General features: G+C 32.0%; 16 non-coding genes across 16 annotated transcripts; all 16 read right to left on the bottom strand.

Annotated features, from left to right (window-relative positions):
- Nucleotides 1-186: 186 nt before the first annotated feature.
- TRNAR-UCU (transfer RNA arginine (anticodon UCU)) lies at nucleotides 187-272 on the bottom strand. The gene is given in 2 exon segments: nucleotides 187-222; nucleotides 236-272. It is a non-coding gene; the product is annotated as a tRNA-Arg (tRNA).
- Nucleotides 273-1,058: 786 nt separating this feature from the next.
- Nucleotides 1,059-1,144, bottom strand: TRNAR-UCU (transfer RNA arginine (anticodon UCU)). The gene is given in 2 exon segments: nucleotides 1,059-1,094; nucleotides 1,108-1,144. It is a non-coding gene; the product is annotated as a tRNA-Arg (tRNA).
- A 786-nt stretch (nucleotides 1,145-1,930) lies between these two features.
- On the bottom strand, nucleotides 1,931-2,016 carry TRNAR-UCU (transfer RNA arginine (anticodon UCU)). The gene is given in 2 exon segments: nucleotides 1,931-1,966; nucleotides 1,980-2,016. It is a non-coding gene; the product is annotated as a tRNA-Arg (tRNA).
- Nucleotides 2,017-3,670: 1,654 nt separating this feature from the next.
- Nucleotides 3,671-3,756, bottom strand: TRNAR-UCU (transfer RNA arginine (anticodon UCU)). Its single transcript is given in 2 exon segments — nucleotides 3,671-3,706; nucleotides 3,720-3,756. It is a non-coding gene; the product is annotated as a tRNA-Arg (tRNA).
- Nucleotides 3,757-4,542: 786 nt separating this feature from the next.
- Nucleotides 4,543-4,628, bottom strand: TRNAR-UCU (transfer RNA arginine (anticodon UCU)). The gene is given in 2 exon segments: nucleotides 4,543-4,578; nucleotides 4,592-4,628. It is a non-coding gene; the product is annotated as a tRNA-Arg (tRNA).
- A 1,654-nt stretch (nucleotides 4,629-6,282) lies between these two features.
- On the bottom strand, nucleotides 6,283-6,368 carry TRNAR-UCU (transfer RNA arginine (anticodon UCU)). Its single transcript is given in 2 exon segments — nucleotides 6,283-6,318; nucleotides 6,332-6,368. It is a non-coding gene; the product is annotated as a tRNA-Arg (tRNA).
- A 786-nt stretch (nucleotides 6,369-7,154) lies between these two features.
- Nucleotides 7,155-7,240, bottom strand: TRNAR-UCU (transfer RNA arginine (anticodon UCU)). Its single transcript is given in 2 exon segments — nucleotides 7,155-7,190; nucleotides 7,204-7,240. It is a non-coding gene; the product is annotated as a tRNA-Arg (tRNA).
- A 786-nt stretch (nucleotides 7,241-8,026) lies between these two features.
- On the bottom strand, nucleotides 8,027-8,112 carry TRNAR-UCU (transfer RNA arginine (anticodon UCU)). Its single transcript is given in 2 exon segments — nucleotides 8,027-8,062; nucleotides 8,076-8,112. It is a non-coding gene; the product is annotated as a tRNA-Arg (tRNA).
- Nucleotides 8,113-8,898: 786 nt separating this feature from the next.
- Nucleotides 8,899-8,984, bottom strand: TRNAR-UCU (transfer RNA arginine (anticodon UCU)). Its single transcript is given in 2 exon segments — nucleotides 8,899-8,934; nucleotides 8,948-8,984. It is a non-coding gene; the product is annotated as a tRNA-Arg (tRNA).
- Nucleotides 8,985-9,770: 786 nt separating this feature from the next.
- TRNAR-UCU (transfer RNA arginine (anticodon UCU)) lies at nucleotides 9,771-9,856 on the bottom strand. The gene is given in 2 exon segments: nucleotides 9,771-9,806; nucleotides 9,820-9,856. It is a non-coding gene; the product is annotated as a tRNA-Arg (tRNA).
- A 786-nt stretch (nucleotides 9,857-10,642) lies between these two features.
- On the bottom strand, nucleotides 10,643-10,728 carry TRNAR-UCU (transfer RNA arginine (anticodon UCU)). Its single transcript is given in 2 exon segments — nucleotides 10,643-10,678; nucleotides 10,692-10,728. It is a non-coding gene; the product is annotated as a tRNA-Arg (tRNA).
- Nucleotides 10,729-11,516: 788 nt separating this feature from the next.
- Nucleotides 11,517-11,602, bottom strand: TRNAR-UCU (transfer RNA arginine (anticodon UCU)). The gene is given in 2 exon segments: nucleotides 11,517-11,552; nucleotides 11,566-11,602. It is a non-coding gene; the product is annotated as a tRNA-Arg (tRNA).
- A 787-nt stretch (nucleotides 11,603-12,389) lies between these two features.
- TRNAR-UCU (transfer RNA arginine (anticodon UCU)) lies at nucleotides 12,390-12,475 on the bottom strand. Its single transcript is given in 2 exon segments — nucleotides 12,390-12,425; nucleotides 12,439-12,475. It is a non-coding gene; the product is annotated as a tRNA-Arg (tRNA).
- A 788-nt stretch (nucleotides 12,476-13,263) lies between these two features.
- On the bottom strand, nucleotides 13,264-13,349 carry TRNAR-UCU (transfer RNA arginine (anticodon UCU)). Its single transcript is given in 2 exon segments — nucleotides 13,264-13,299; nucleotides 13,313-13,349. It is a non-coding gene; the product is annotated as a tRNA-Arg (tRNA).
- A 786-nt stretch (nucleotides 13,350-14,135) lies between these two features.
- Nucleotides 14,136-14,221, bottom strand: TRNAR-UCU (transfer RNA arginine (anticodon UCU)). Its single transcript is given in 2 exon segments — nucleotides 14,136-14,171; nucleotides 14,185-14,221. It is a non-coding gene; the product is annotated as a tRNA-Arg (tRNA).
- A 787-nt stretch (nucleotides 14,222-15,008) lies between these two features.
- Nucleotides 15,009-15,094, bottom strand: TRNAR-UCU (transfer RNA arginine (anticodon UCU)). Its single transcript is given in 2 exon segments — nucleotides 15,009-15,044; nucleotides 15,058-15,094. It is a non-coding gene; the product is annotated as a tRNA-Arg (tRNA).
- Between the last annotated feature and the right edge of the window lie 374 nt (nucleotides 15,095-15,468).

Here is a 15,468-nt window from a genome sequence, read left to right as displayed (position 1 = left end):
CATTTTAAAAGTTCACAAAACTGGGTTGCCTTCTTAGTCTTTTCTAGAAAGGGGAGCCCTAGCGATTTTTGAATTCTACAAAAATGCTCTAAAGGATAATAATAAATCATATATTAAATCATTTCTTACTCTTTATTATCTTATGGGTATTATATAGGACTTTCGCATCAGACACCAAACAAAAGCTGACTCTGGCGGGACTCGAACCCACAACCTTTGAATGCCTACACTTTCCTAGAAGTCCAATGCGCTATCCATTGCGCTACAGAGCCTGAAACTGAAAAAAATTGTTTGGAACTTCAGTGTGGCTAAAACTAATAAGAGAAAGAATAGTAAAAATGGAAATCACTCTAAAAGCAATCTTTCAAGATTTGAGAGCAGATTTTCACAAAATATTTACATTTTAGTAAAGACAAGAATTTCAAGCCAATTTTCTGGACATATCTTATGGCATACATTATGATTTCAGGAGGCAAATAAACTTTTTTGGAAAATATTTCCGTATTTTTCACTTTTAAAGAATACTGAAGATAATGGATAAAGGTTTAAATTCTTTAGATACAAAACTCTTCTCCAATTAAAACAAGCCTCCAATCTTTGAATCTTTATCTTATCTAGACATTTACATTCGCCACTTTGTGCTAAAGAGTGTTTTTTTAGCAGCTTCCTCTACATTCTTTTCTTTGATCATTTTAAAATCTGATTTACATTTGGAAATTCAGGTATTCTAAAATATAACATCAAGATGTTCAATAATTTTAGAACCAGCAGAGAAAAACTCAGCGTTAGCATTTTCTCAACTCTCTCTGTGTTTTAGACACACATAACAAATCTACATGAAGAATGAATTTCAAAACAGGATGGAAAAGCAGCATTTTAAAAGTTCACAAAACTGGGTTGCCTTCTTAGTCTTTTCTAGAAAGGGGAGCCCTAGCGATTTTTGAATTCTACAAAAATGCTCTAAAGGATAATAATAAATCATATATTAAATCATTTCTTACTCTTTATTATCTTATGGGTATTATATAGGACTTTCGCATCAGACACCAAACAAAAGCTGACTCTGGCGGGACTCGAACCCACAACCTTTGAATGCCTACACTTTCCTAGAAGTCCAATGCGCTATCCATTGCGCCACAGAGCCTGAAACTGAAAAAAATTGTTTGGAACTTCAGTGTGGCTAAAACTAATAAGAGAAAGAATAGTAAAAATGGAAATCACTCTAAAAGCAATCTTTCAAGATTTGAGAGCAGATTTTCACAAAATATTTACATTTTAGTAAAGACAAGAATTTCAAGCCAATTTTCTGGACATATCTTATGGCATACATTATGATTTCAGGAGGCAAATAAACTTTTTTGGAAAATATTTCCGTTTTTTTCACTTTTAAAGAATACTGAAGATAATGGATAAAGGTTTAAATTCTTTAGATACAAAACTCTTCTCCAATTAAAACAAGCCTCCAATCTTTGAATCTTTATCTTATCTAGACATTTACATTCGCCACTTTGTGCTAAAGAGTGTTTTTTTAGCAGCTTCCTCTACATTCTTTTCTTTGATCATTTTAAAATCTGATTTACATTTGGAAATTCAGGTATTCTAAAATATAACATCAAGATGTTCAATAAATTTAGAACCAGCAGAGAAAAACTCAGCGTTAGCATTTTCTCAACTCTCTCTGTGTTTTAGACACACATAACAAATCTACATGAAGAATGAATTTCAAAACAGGATGGAAAAGCAGCATTTTAAAAGTTCACAAAACTGGGTTGCCTTCTTAGTCTTTTCTAGAAAGGGGAGCCCTAGCGATTTTTGAATTCTACAAAAATGCTCTAAAGGATAATAATAAATCATATATTAAATCATTTCTTACTCTTTATTATCTTATGGGTATTATATAGGACTTTCGCATCAGACACCAAACAAAAGCTGACTCTGGCGGGACTCGAACCCACAACCTTTGAATGCCTACACTTTCCTAGAAGTCCAATGCGCTATCCATTGCGCCACAGAGCCTGAAACTGAAAAAAATTGTTTGGAACTTCAGTGTGGCTAAAACTAATAAGAGAAAGAATAGTAAAAATGGAAATCACTCTAAAAGCAATCTTTCAAGATTTGAGAGCAGATTTTCACAAAATATTTACATTTTAGTAAAGACAAGAATTTCAAGCCAATTTTCTGGACATAGCTTATGGCATACATTATGATTTCAGGAGGCAAATAAACTTTTTTGGAAAATATTTCCATTTTTTTCACTTTTAAAGAATACTGAAGATAATGGATAAAGGTTTAAATTCTTTAGATACAAAACTCTTCTCCAATTAAAACAAGCCTCCAATCTTTGAATCTTTATCTTATCTAGACATTTACATTCGCCACTTTGTGCTAAAGAGTGTTTTTTTAGCAGCTTCCTCTACATTCTTTTCTTTGATCATTTTAAAATCTGATTTACATTTGGAAATTCAGGTATTCTAAAATATAACATCAAGATGTTCAATAATTTTAGAACCAGCAGAGAAAAACTCAGCGTTAGCATTTTCTCAACTCTCTCTGTGTTTTAGACACACATAACAAATCTACATGAAGAATGAATTTCAAAACAGGATGGAAAAGCAGCATTTTAAAAGTTCACAAAACTGGGTTGCCTTCTTAGTCTTTTCTAGAAAGGGGAGCCCTAGCGATTTTTGAATTCTACAAAAATGCTCTAAAGGATAATAATAAATCATATATTAAATCATTTCTTACTCTTTATTATCTTATGGGTATTATATAGGACTTTCGCATCAGACACCAAACAAAAGCTGACTCTGGCAGGACTCGAACCCACAACCTTTGAATGCCTACACTTTCCTAGAAGTCCAATGCGCTATGCATTGCGCCACAGAGCCTGAAACTGAAAAAAATTGTTTGGAACTTCAGTGTGGCTAAAACTAATAAATAAATAGTAAAAATGGAAATCACTCTAAAAGCAATCTTTCAAGATTTGAGAGCAGATTTTCACAAAATATTTACATTTTAGTAAAGACAAGAATTTCAAGCCAATTTTCTGGACATATCTTATGGCATACATTATGATTTCAGGAGGCAAATAAACTTTTTTGGAAAATATTTCCGTTTTTTTCACTTTTAAAGAATACTGAAGATAATGGATAAAGGTTTAAATTCTTTAGATACAAAACTCTTCTCCAATTAAAACAAGCCTCCAATCTTTGAATCTTTATCTTATCTAGACATTTACATTCGCCACTTTGTGCTAAAGAGTGTTTTTTTAGCAGCTTCCTCTACATTCTTTTCTTTGATCATTTTAAAATCTGATTTACATTTGGAAATTCAGGTATTCTAAAATATAACATCAAGATGTTCAATAATTTTAGAACCAGCAGAGAAAAACTCAGCGTTAGCATTTTCTCAACTCTCTCTGTGTTTTAGACACACATAACAAATCTACATGAAGAATGATTTTCAAAACAGGATGGAAAAGCAGCATTTTAAAAGTTCACAAAACTGGGTTGCCTTCTTAGTCTTTTCTAGAAAGGGGAGCCCTAGCGATTTTTGAATTCTACAAAAATGCTCTAAAGGATAATAATAAATCATATATTAAATCATTTCTTACTCTTTATTATCTTATGGGTATTATATAGGACTTTCGCATCAGACACCAAACAAAAGCTGACTCTGGCGGGACTCGAACCCACAAACTTTGAATGCCTACACTGTCCTAGAAGTCCAATGCGCTATCCATTGCGCCACAGAGCCTGAAACTGAAAAAAATTGTTTGGAACTTCAGTGTGGCTAAAACTAATAAGAGAAAGAATAGTAAAAATGGAAATCACTCTAAAAGCAATCTTTCAAGATTTGAGAGCAGATTTTCACAAAATATTTACATTTTAGTAAAGACAAGAATTTCAAGCCAATTTTCTGGACATATCTTATGGCATACATTATGATTTCAGGAGGCAAATAAACTTTTTTGGAAAATATTTCCGTTTTTTTCACTTTTAAAGAATACTGAAGATAATGGATAAAGGTTTAAATTCTTTAGATACAAAACTCTTCTCCAATTAAAACAAGCCTCCAATCTTTGAATCTTTATCTTATCTAGACATTTACATTCGCCACTTTGTCCTAAAGAGTGTTTTTTTAGCAGCTTCCTCTACATTCTTTTCTTTGATCATTTTAAAATCTGATTTAAATTTGGAAATTCAGGTATTCTAAAATATAACATCAAGATGTTCAATAATTTTAGAACCAGCAGAGAAAAACTCAGCGTTAGCATTTTCTCAACTCTCTCTGTGTTTTAGACACACATAACAAATCTACATGAAGAATGAATTTCAAAACAGGATGGAAAAGCAGCATTTTAAAAGTTCACAAAACTGGGTTGCCTTCTTAGTCTTTTCTAGAAAGGGGAGCCCTAGCGATTTTTGAATTCTACAAAAATGCTCTAAAGGATAATAATAAATCATATATTAAATCATTTCTTACTCTTTATTATCTTATGGGTATTATATAGGACTTTCGCATCAGACACCAAACAAAAGCTGACTCTGGCGGGACTCGAACCCACAACCTTTGAATGCCTACACTTTCCTAGAAGTCCAATGCGCTATCCATTGCACCACAGAGCCTGAAACTGAAAAAAATTGTTTGGAACTTCAGTGTGGCTAAAACTAATAAGAGAAAGAATAGTAAAAATGGAAATCACTCTAAAAGCAATCTTTCAAGATTTGAGAGCAGATTTTCACAAAATATTTACATTTTAGTAAAGACAAGAATTTCAAGCCAATTTTCTGGACATATCTTATGGCATACATTATGATTTCAGGAGGCAAATAAACTTTTTTGGAAAATATTTCCGTTTTTTTCACTTTTAAAGAATACTGAAGATAATGGATAAAGGTTTAAATTCTTTAGATACAAAACTCTTCTCCAATTAAAACAAGCCTCCAATCTTTGAATCTTTATCTTATCTAGACATTTACATTCGCCACTTTGTCCTAAAGAGTGTTTTTTTAGCAGCTTCCTCTACATTCTTTTCTTTGATCATTTTAAAATCTGATTTACATTTGGAAATTCAGGTATTCTAAAATATAACATCAAGATGTTCAATAATTTTAGAACCAGCAGAGAAAAACTCAGCGTTAGCATTTTCTCAACTCTCTCTGTGTTTTAGACACACATAACAAATCTACATGAAGAATGAATTTCAAAACAGGATGGAAAAGCAGCATTTTAAAAGTTCACAAAACTGGGTTGCCTTCTTAGTCTTTTCTAGAAAGGGGAGCCCTAGCGATTTTTGAATTCTACAAAAATGCTCTAAAGGATAATAATAAATCATATATTAAATCATTTCTTACTCTTTATTATCTTATGGGTATTATATAGGACTTTCGCATCAGACACCAAACAAAAGCTGACTATGGCAGGACTCGAACCCACAACCTTTGAATGCCTACACTTTCCTAGAAGTCCAATGCGCTATCCATTGCGCCACAGAGCCTGAAACTGAAAAAAATTGTTTGGAACTTCAGTGTGGCTAAAACTAATAAATAAATAGTAAAAATGGAAATCACTCTAAAAGCAATCTTTCAAGATTTGAGAGCAGATTTTCACAAAATATTTACATTTTAGTAAAGACAAGAATTTCAAGCCAATTTTCTGGACATATCTTATGGCATACATTATGATTTCAGGAGGCAAATAAACTTTTTTGGAAAATATTTCCGTTTTTTTCACTTTTAAAGAATACTGAAGATAATGGATAAAGGTTTAAATTCTTTAGATACAAAACTCTTCTCCAATTAAAACAAGCCTCCAATCTTTGAATCTTTATCTTATCTAGACATTTACATTCGCCACTTTGTGCTAAAGAGTGTTTTTTTAGCAGCTTCCTCTACATTCTTTTCTTTGATCATTTTAAAATCTGATTTACATTTGGAAATTCAGGTATTCTAAAATATAACATCAAGATGTTCAATAATTTTAGAACCAGCAGAGAAAAACTCAGCGTTAGCATTTTCTCAACTCTCTCTGTGTTTTAGACACACATAACAAATCTACATGAAGAATGAATTTCAAAACAGGATGGAAAAGCAGCATTTTAAAAGTTCACAAAACTGGGTTGCCTTCTTAGTCTTTTCTAGAAAGGGGAGCCCTAGCGATTTTTGAATTCTACAAAAATGCTCTAAAGGATAATAATAAATCATATATTAAATCATTTCTTACTCTTTATTATCTTATGGGTATTATATAGGACTTTCGCATCAGACACCAAACAAAAGCTGACTCTGGCGGGACTCGAACCCACAAGCTTTGAATGCCTACACTGTCCTAGAAGTCCAATGCGCTATCCATTGCGCCACAGAGCCTGAAACTGAAAAAAATTGTTTGGAACTTCAGTGTGGCTAAAACTAATAAGAGAAAGAATAGTAAAAATGGAAATCACTCTAAAAGCAATCTTTCAAGATTTGAGAGCAGATTTTCACAAAATATTTACATTTTAGTAAAGACAAGAATTTCAAGCCAATTTTCTGGACATATCTTATGGCATACATTATGATTTCAGGAGGCAAATAAACTTTTTTGGAAAATATTTCCGTTTTTTTCACTTTTAAAGAATACTGAAGATAATGGATAAAGGTTTAAATTCTTTAGATACAAAACTCTTCTCCAATTAAAACAAGCCTCCAATCTTTGAATCTTTATCTTATCTAGACATTTACATTCGCCACTTTGTCCTAAAGAGTGTTTTTTTAGCAGCTTCCTCTACATTCTTTTCTTTGATCATTTTAAAATCTGATTTACATTTGGAAATTCAGGTATTCTAAAATATAACATCAAGATGTTCAATAATTTTAGAACCAGCAGAGAAAAACTCAGCGTTAGCATTTTCTCAACTCTCTCTGTGTTTTAGACACACATAACAAATCTACATGAAGAATGAATTTCAAAACAGGATGGAAAAGCAGCATTTTAAAAGTTCACAAAACTGGGTTGCCTTCTTAGTCTTTTCTAGAAAGGGGAGCCCTAGCGATTTTTGAATTCTACAAAAATGCTCTAAAGGATAATAATAAATCATATATTAAATCATTTCTTACTCTTTATTATCTTATGGGTATTATATAGGACTTTCGCATCAGACACCAAACAAAAGCTGACTCTGGCGGGACTCGAACCCACAACCTTTGAATGCCTACACTTTCCTAGAAGTCCAATGCGCTATCCATTGCGCTACAGAGCCTGAAACTGAAAAAAATTGTTTGGAACTTCAGTGTGGCTAAAACTAATAAGAGAAAGAATAGTAAAAATGGAAATCACTCTAAAAGCAATCTTTCAAGATTTGAGAGCAGATTTTCACAAAATATTTACATTTTAGTAAAGACAAGAATTTCAAGCCAATTTTCTGGACATATCTTATGGCATACATTATGATTTCAGGAGGCAAATAAACTTTTTTGGAAAATATTTCCGTATTTTTCACTTTTAAAGAATACTGAAGATAATGGATAAAGGTTTAAATTCTTTAGATACAAAACTCTTCTCCAATTAAAACAAGCCTCCAATCTTTGAATCTTTATCTTATCTAGACATTTACATTCGCCACTTTGTGCTAAAGAGTGTTTTTTTAGCAGCTTCCTCTACATTCTTTTCTTTGATCATTTTAAAATCTGATTTACATTTGGAAATTCAGGTATTCTAAAATATAACATCAAGATGTTCAATAATTTTAGAACCAGCAGAGAAAAACTCAGCGTTAGCATTTTCTCAACTCTCTCTGTGTTTTAGACACACATAACAAATCTACATGAAGAATGAATTTCAAAACAGGATGGAAAAGCAGCATTTTAAAAGTTCACAAAACTGGGTTGCCTTCTTAGTCTTTTCTAGAAAGGGGAGCCCTAGCGATTTTTGAATTCTACAAAAATGCTCTAAAGGATAATAATAAATCATATATTAAATCATTTCTTACTCTTTATTATCTTATGGGTATTATATAGGACTTTCGCATCAGACACCAAACAAAAGCTGACTCTGGCGGGACTCGAACCCACAACCTTTGAATGCCTACACTTTCCTAGAAGTCCAATGCGCTATCCATTGCGCCACAGAGCCTGAAACTGAAAAAAATTGTTTGGAACTTCAGTGTGGCTAAAACTAATAAGAGAAAGAATAGTAAAAATGGAAATCACTCTAAAAGCAATCTTTCAAGATTTGAGAGCAGATTTTCACAAAATATTTACATTTTAGTAAAGACAAGAATTTCAAGCCAATTTTCTGGACATATCTTATGGCATACATTATGATTTCAGGAGGCAAATAAACTTTTTTGGAAAATATTTCCGTTTTTTTCACTTTTAAAGAATACTGAAGATAATGGATAAAGGTTTAAATTCTTTAGATACAAAACTCTTCTCCAATTAAAACAAGCCTCCAATCTTTGAATCTTTATCTTATCTAGACATTTACATTCGCCACTTTGTGCTAAAGAGTGTTTTTTTAGCAGCTTCCTCTACATTCTTTTCTTTGATCATTTTAAAATCTGATTTACATTTGGAAATTCAGGTATTCTAAAATATAACATCAAGATGTTCAATAATTTTAGAACCAGCAGAGAAAAACTCAGCGTTAGCATTTTCTCAACTCTCTCTGTGTTTTAGACACACATAACAAATCTACATGAAGAATGAATTTCAAAACAGGATGGAAAAGCAGCATTTTAAAAGTTCACAAAACTGGGTTGCCTTCTTAGTCTTTTCTAGAAAGGGGAGCCCTAGCGATTTTTGAATTCTACAAAAATGCTCTAAAGGATAATAATAAATCATATATTAAATCATTTCTTACTCTTTATTATCTTATGGGTATTATATAGGACTTTCGCATCAGACACCAAACAAAAGCTGACTCTGGCGGGACTCGAACCCACAACCTTTGAATGCCTACACTTTCCTAGAAGTCCAATGCGCTATCCATTGCACCACAGAGCCTGAAACTGAAAAAAATTGTTTGGAACTTCAGTGTGGCTAAAACTAATAAGAGAAAGAATAGTAAAAATGGAAATCACTCTAAAAGCAATCTTTCAAGATTTGAGAGCAGATTTTCACAAAATATTTACATTTTAGTAAAGACAAGAATTTCAAGCCAATTTTCTGGACATATCTTATGGCATACATTATGATTTCAGGAGGCAAATAAACTTTTTTGGAAAATATTTCCGTTTTTTTCACTTTTAAAGAATACTGAAGATAATGGATAAAGGTTTAAATTCTTTAGATACAAAACTCTTCTCCAATTAAAACAAGCCTCCAATCTTTGAATCTTTATCTTATCTAGACATTTACATTCGCCACTTTGTGCTAAAGAGTGTTTTTTTAGCAGCTTCCTCTACATTCTTTTCTTTGATCATTTTAAAATCTGATTTACATTTGGAAATTCAGGTATTCTAAAATATAACATCAAGATGTTCAATAATTTTAGAACCAGCAGAGAAAAACTCAGCGTTAGCATTTTCTCAACTCTCTCTGTGTTTTAGACACACATAACAAATCTACATGAAGAATGAATTTCAAAACAGGATGGAAAAGCAGCATTTTAAAAGTTCACAAAACTGGGTTGCCTTCTTAGTCTTTTCTAGAAAGGGGAGCCCTAGCGATTTTTGAATTCTACAAAAATGCTCTAAAGGATAATAATAAATCATATATTAAATCATTTCTTACTCTTTATTATCTTATGGGTATTATATAGGACTTTCGCATCAGACACCAAACAAAAGCTGACTCTGGCGGGACTCGAACCCACAACCTTTGAATGCCTACACTTTCCTAGAAGTCCAATGCGCTATCCATTGCGCTACAGAGCCTGAAACTGAAAAAAATTGTTTGGAACTTCAGTGTGGCTAAAACTAATAAGAGAAAGAATAGTAAAAATGGAAATCACTCTAAAAGCAATCTTTCAAGATTTGAGAGCAGATTTTCACAAAATATTTACATTTTAGTAAAGACAAGAATTTCAAGCCAATTTTCTGGACATATCTTATGGCATACATTATGATTTCAGGAGGCAAATAAACTTTTTTGGAAAATATTTCCGTATTTTTCACTTTTAAAGAATACTGAAGATAATGGATAAAGGTTTAAATTCTTTAGATACAAAACTCTTCTCCAATTAAAACAAGCCTCCAATCTTTGAATCTTTATCTTATCTAGACATTTACATTCGCCACTTTGTGCTAAAGAGTGTTTTTTTAGCAGCTTCCTCTACATTCTTTTCTTTGATCATTTTAAAATCTGATTTACATTTGGAAATTCAGGTATTCTAAAATATAACATCAAGATGTTCAATAATTTTAGAACCAGCAGAGAAAAACTCAGCGTTAGCATTTTCTCAACTCTCTCTGTGTTTTAGACACACATAACAAATCTACATGAAGAATGAATTTCAAAACAGGATGGAAAAGCAGCATTTTAAAAGTTCACAAAACTGGGTTGCCTTCTTAGTCTTTTCTAGAAAGGGGAGCCCTAGCGATTTTTGAATTCTACAAAAATGCTCTAAAGGATAATAATAAATCATATATTAAATCATTTCTTACTCTTTATTATCTTATGGGTATTATATAGGACTTTCGCATCAGACACCAAACAAAAGCTGACTCTGGCGGGACTCGAACCCACAACCTTTGAATGCCTACACTTTCCTAGAAGTCCAATGCGCTATCCATTGCGCCACAGAGCCTGAAACTGAAAAAAATTGTTTGGAACCTCAGTGTGGCTAAAACTAATAAGAGAAAGAATAGTAAAAATGGAAATCACTCTAAAAGCAATCTTTCAAGATTTGAGAGCAGATTTTCACAAAATATTTACATTTTAGTAAAGACAAGAATTTCAAGCCAATTTTCTGGACATATCTTATGGCATACATTATGATTTCAGGAGGCAAATAAACTTTTTTGGAAAATATTTCCGTTTTTTTCACTTTTAAAGAATACTGAAGATAATGGATAAAGGTTTAAATTCTTTAGATACAAAACTCTCTTCTCCAATTAAAACAAGCCTCCAATCTTTGAATCTTTATCTTATCTAGACATTTACATTCGCCACTTTGTGCTAAAGAGTGTTTTTTTAGCAGCTTCCTCTACATTCTTTTCTTTGATCATTTTAAAATCTGATTTACATTTGGAAATTCAGGTATTCTAAAATATAACATCAAGATGTTCAATAATTTTAGAACCAGCAGAGAAAAACTCAGCGTTAGCATTTTCTCAACTCTCTCTGTGTTTTAGACACACATAACAAATCTACATGAAGAATGAATTTCAAAACAGGATGGAAAAGCAGCATTTTAAAAGTTCACAAAACTGGGTTGCCTTCTTAGTCTTTTCTAGAAAGGGGAGCCCTAGCGATTTTTGAATTCTACAAAAATGCTCTAAAGGATAATAATAAATCATATATTAAATAATTTCTTACTCTTTATTATCTTATGGGTATTATATAGGACTTTCGCATCAGACACCAAACAAAAGCTGACTCTGGCGGGACTCGAACCCACAACCTTTGAATGCCTACACTTTCCTAGAAGTCCAATGCGCTATCCATTGCGCCACAGAGCCTGAAACTGAAAAAAAATGTTTGGAACTTCAGTGTGGCTAAAACTAATAAGAGAAAGAATAGTAAAAATGGAAATCACTCTAAAAGCAATCTTTCAAGATTTGAGAGCAGATTTTCACAAAATATTTACATTTTAGTAAAGACAAGAATTTCAAGCCAATTTTCTGGACATATCTTATGGCATACATTATGATTTCAGGAGGCAAATATACTTTTTTGGAAAATATTTCCGTTTTTTTCACTTTTAAAGAATACTGAAGATAATGGATAAAGGTTTAAATTCTTAAGATACAAAACTCTTCTCCAATTAAAACAAGCCTCCAATCTTTGAATCTTTATCTTATCTAGACATTTACATTCGCCACTTTGTGCTAAAGAGTGTTTTTTTTAGCAGCTTCCTCTACATTCTTTTCTTTGATCATTTTAAAATCTGATTTACATTTGGAAATTCAGGTATTCTAAAATATAACATCAAGATGTTCAATAATTTTAGAACCAGCAGAGAAAAACTCAGCGTTAGCATTTTCTCAACTCTCTCTGTGTTTTAGACACACATAACAAATCTACATGAAGAATGAATTTCAAAACAGGATGGAAAAGCAGCATTTTAAAAGTTCACAAAACTGGGTTGCCTTCTTAGTTTTTTCTAGAAAGGGGAGCCCTAGCGATTTTTGAATTCTACAAAAATGCTCTAAAGGATAATAATAAATCATATATTAAATCATTTCTTACTCTTTATTATCTTATGGGTATTATATAGGACTTTCGCATCAGACACCAAACAATAGCTGACTCTGGCGGGACTCGAACCCACAACCTTTGAATGCCTACACTTTCCTAGAAGTCCAATGCGCTATCCATTGCGCCACAGAGCCTGAAACTGAAAAAAATTGTTTGGAACTTCAGTGTGGCTAAAACTAATAAGAGAAAGAATAGTAAAAATGGAAATCACTCTAAAAGCAATCTTTCAAGATTTGAGAGCAGATTTTCACAAAATATTTACATTTTAGTAAAGACAAGAATTTCAAGTCAATTTTCTGGACATATCTTATGGCATACATTATGATTTCAGGAGGCAAATAAACTTTTTTGGAAAATATTTCCGTTTTTTTCACTTTTAAAGAATACTGAAGATAATGGATAAAGGTTTAAATTCTTTAGATACAAAACTCTTCTCCAATTAAAACAAGCCTCCAATCTTTGAATCTTTATCTTATCTAGACATTTACATTCGCCACTTTGTGCTAAAGAGTGTTTTTTTTTAGCAGCTTCCTCTACATTCTTTTCTTTGATCATTTTAAAATCTGATTTACATTTGGAAATTCAGGTATTCTAAAATATAACATCAAGATGTTCAATAATTTTAGAACCAGCAGAGAAAAACTCAGCGTTAGCATTTTCTCAACTCTCTCTGTGTTTTAGACACACATAACAAATCTACATGAAGAATGAATTTCAAAACAGGATGGAAAAGCAGCATTTTAAAAGTTCACAAAACTGGGTTGCCTTCTTAGTCTTTTCTAGAAAGGGGAGCCCTAGCGATTTTTGAATTCTACAAAAATGCTCTAAAGGATAATAATAAATCATATATTAAATCATTACTTACTCTTTATTATCTTATGGGTATTATATAGGACTTTCGCATCAGACACCAAACAAAAGCTGACTCTGGCGGGACTCGAACCCACAACCTTTGAATGCCTACACTTTCCTAGAAGTCCAATGCGCTATCCATTGCGCCACAGAGCCTGAAACTGAAAAAAATTGTTTGGAACTTCAGTGTGGCTAAAACTAATAAGAGAAAGAATAGTAAAAATGGAAATCACTCTAAAAGCAATCTTTCAAGATTTGAGAGCAGATTTTCACAAAATATTTACATTTTAGTAAAGACAAGAATTTCAAGCCAATTTTCTGGACATATCTTATGGCATACATTATGATTTCAGGAGGCAAATAAACTTTTTTGGAAAATATTTCCGTTTTTTTCACTTTTAAAGAATACTGAAGATAATGGATAAAGGTTTAAATTCTTTAGATACAAAACTCTTCTCCAATTAAAACAAGCCTCCAATCTTTGAATCTTTATCTTATCTAGACATTTACATTCGCCACTTTGTGCTAAAGAGTGTTTTTTTAGCAGCTTCCTCTACATTCTTTTCTTTGATCATTTTAAAATCTGATTTACATTTGGAAATTCAGGTATTCTAAAATATAACATCAAGATGTTCAATAATTTTAGAACCAGCAGAGAAAAACTCAGCGTTAGCATTTTCTCAACTCTCTCTGTGTTTTAGACACACATAACAAATCTACATGAAGAATGAATTTCAAAACAGGATGGAAAAGCAGCATTTTAAAAGTTCACAAAACTGGGTTGCCTTCTTAGTCTTTTCTAGAAAGGGGAGCCCTAGCGATTTTTGAATTCTACAAAAATGCTCTAAAGGATAATAATAAATCATATATTAAATAATTTCTTACTCTTTATTATCTTATGGGTATTATATAGGACTTTCGCATCAGACACCAAACAAAAGCTGACTCTGGCGGGACTCGAACCCACAACCTTTGAATGCCTACACTTTCCTAGAAGTCCAATGCGCTATCCATTGCGCCACAGAGCCTGAAACTGAAAAAAAATGTTTGGAACTTCAGTGTGGCTAAAACTAATAAGAGAAAGAATAGTAAAAATGGAAATCACTCTAAAAGCAATCTTTCAAGATTTGAGAGCAGATTTTCACAAAATATTTACATTTTAGTAAAGACAAGAATTTCAAGCCAATTTTCTGGACATATCTTATGGCATACATTATGATTTCAGGAGGCAAATATACTTTTTTGGAAAATATTTCCGTTTTTTTCACTTTTAAAGAATACTGAAGATAATGGATAAAGGTTTAAATTCTTTAGATACAAAACTCTTCTCCAATTAAAACAAGCCTCCAATCTTTGAATCTTTATCTTATCTAGACATTTACATTCGCCACTTTGTGCTAAAGAGTGTTTTTTTTAGCAGCTTCCTCTACATTCTTTTCTTTGATCATTTTAAAATCTGATTTACATTTGGAAATTCAGGTATTCTAAAATATAACATCAAGATGTTCAATAATTTTAGAACCAGCAGAGAAAAACTCAGCGTTAGCATTTTCTCAACTCTCTCTGTGTTTTAGACACACATAACAAATCTACATGAAGAATGAATTTCAAAACAGGATGGAAAAGCAGCATTTTAAAAGTTCACAAAACTGGGTTGCCTTCTTAGTTTTTTCTAGAAAGGGGAGCCCTAGCGATTTTTGAATTCTACAAAAATGCTCTAAAGGATAATAATAAATCATATATTAAATCATTTCTTACTCTTTATTATCTTATGGGTATTATATAGGACTTTCGCATCAGACACCAAACAATAGCTGACTCTGGCGGGACTCGAACCCACAACCTTTGAATGCCTACACTTTCCTAGAAGTCCAATGCGCTATCCATTGCGCCACAGAGCCTGAAACTGAAAAAAATTGTTTGGAACTTCAGTGTGGCTAAAACTAATAAGAGAAAGAATAGTAAAAATGGAAATCACTCTAAAAGCAATCTTTCAAGATTTGAGAGCAGATTTTCACAAAATATTTACATTTTAGTAAAGACAAGAATTTCAAGCCAATTTTCTGGACATATCTTATGGCATACATTATGATTTCAGGAGGCAAATAAACTTTTTTGGAAAATATTTCCGTTTTTTTCACTTTTAAAGAATACTGAAGATAATGGATAAAGGTTTAAATTCTTTAGATACAAAACTCTTCTCCAATTAAAACAAGCCTCCAATCTTTGAATCTTTATCTTATCTAGACATTTACATTCGCCACTTTGTGCTAAA

Source organism: Anomaloglossus baeobatrachus, chromosome 3 (genome assembly GCF_048569485.1).
Source record: "Anomaloglossus baeobatrachus isolate aAnoBae1 chromosome 3, aAnoBae1.hap1, whole genome shotgun sequence".
NCBI classification, from domain to species: domain Eukaryota; kingdom Metazoa; phylum Chordata; class Amphibia; order Anura; family Aromobatidae; genus Anomaloglossus; species Anomaloglossus baeobatrachus.
Note: the sequence above shows the minus strand (reverse complement) of the source record. Positions and strands in the feature narration are given on the sequence as shown.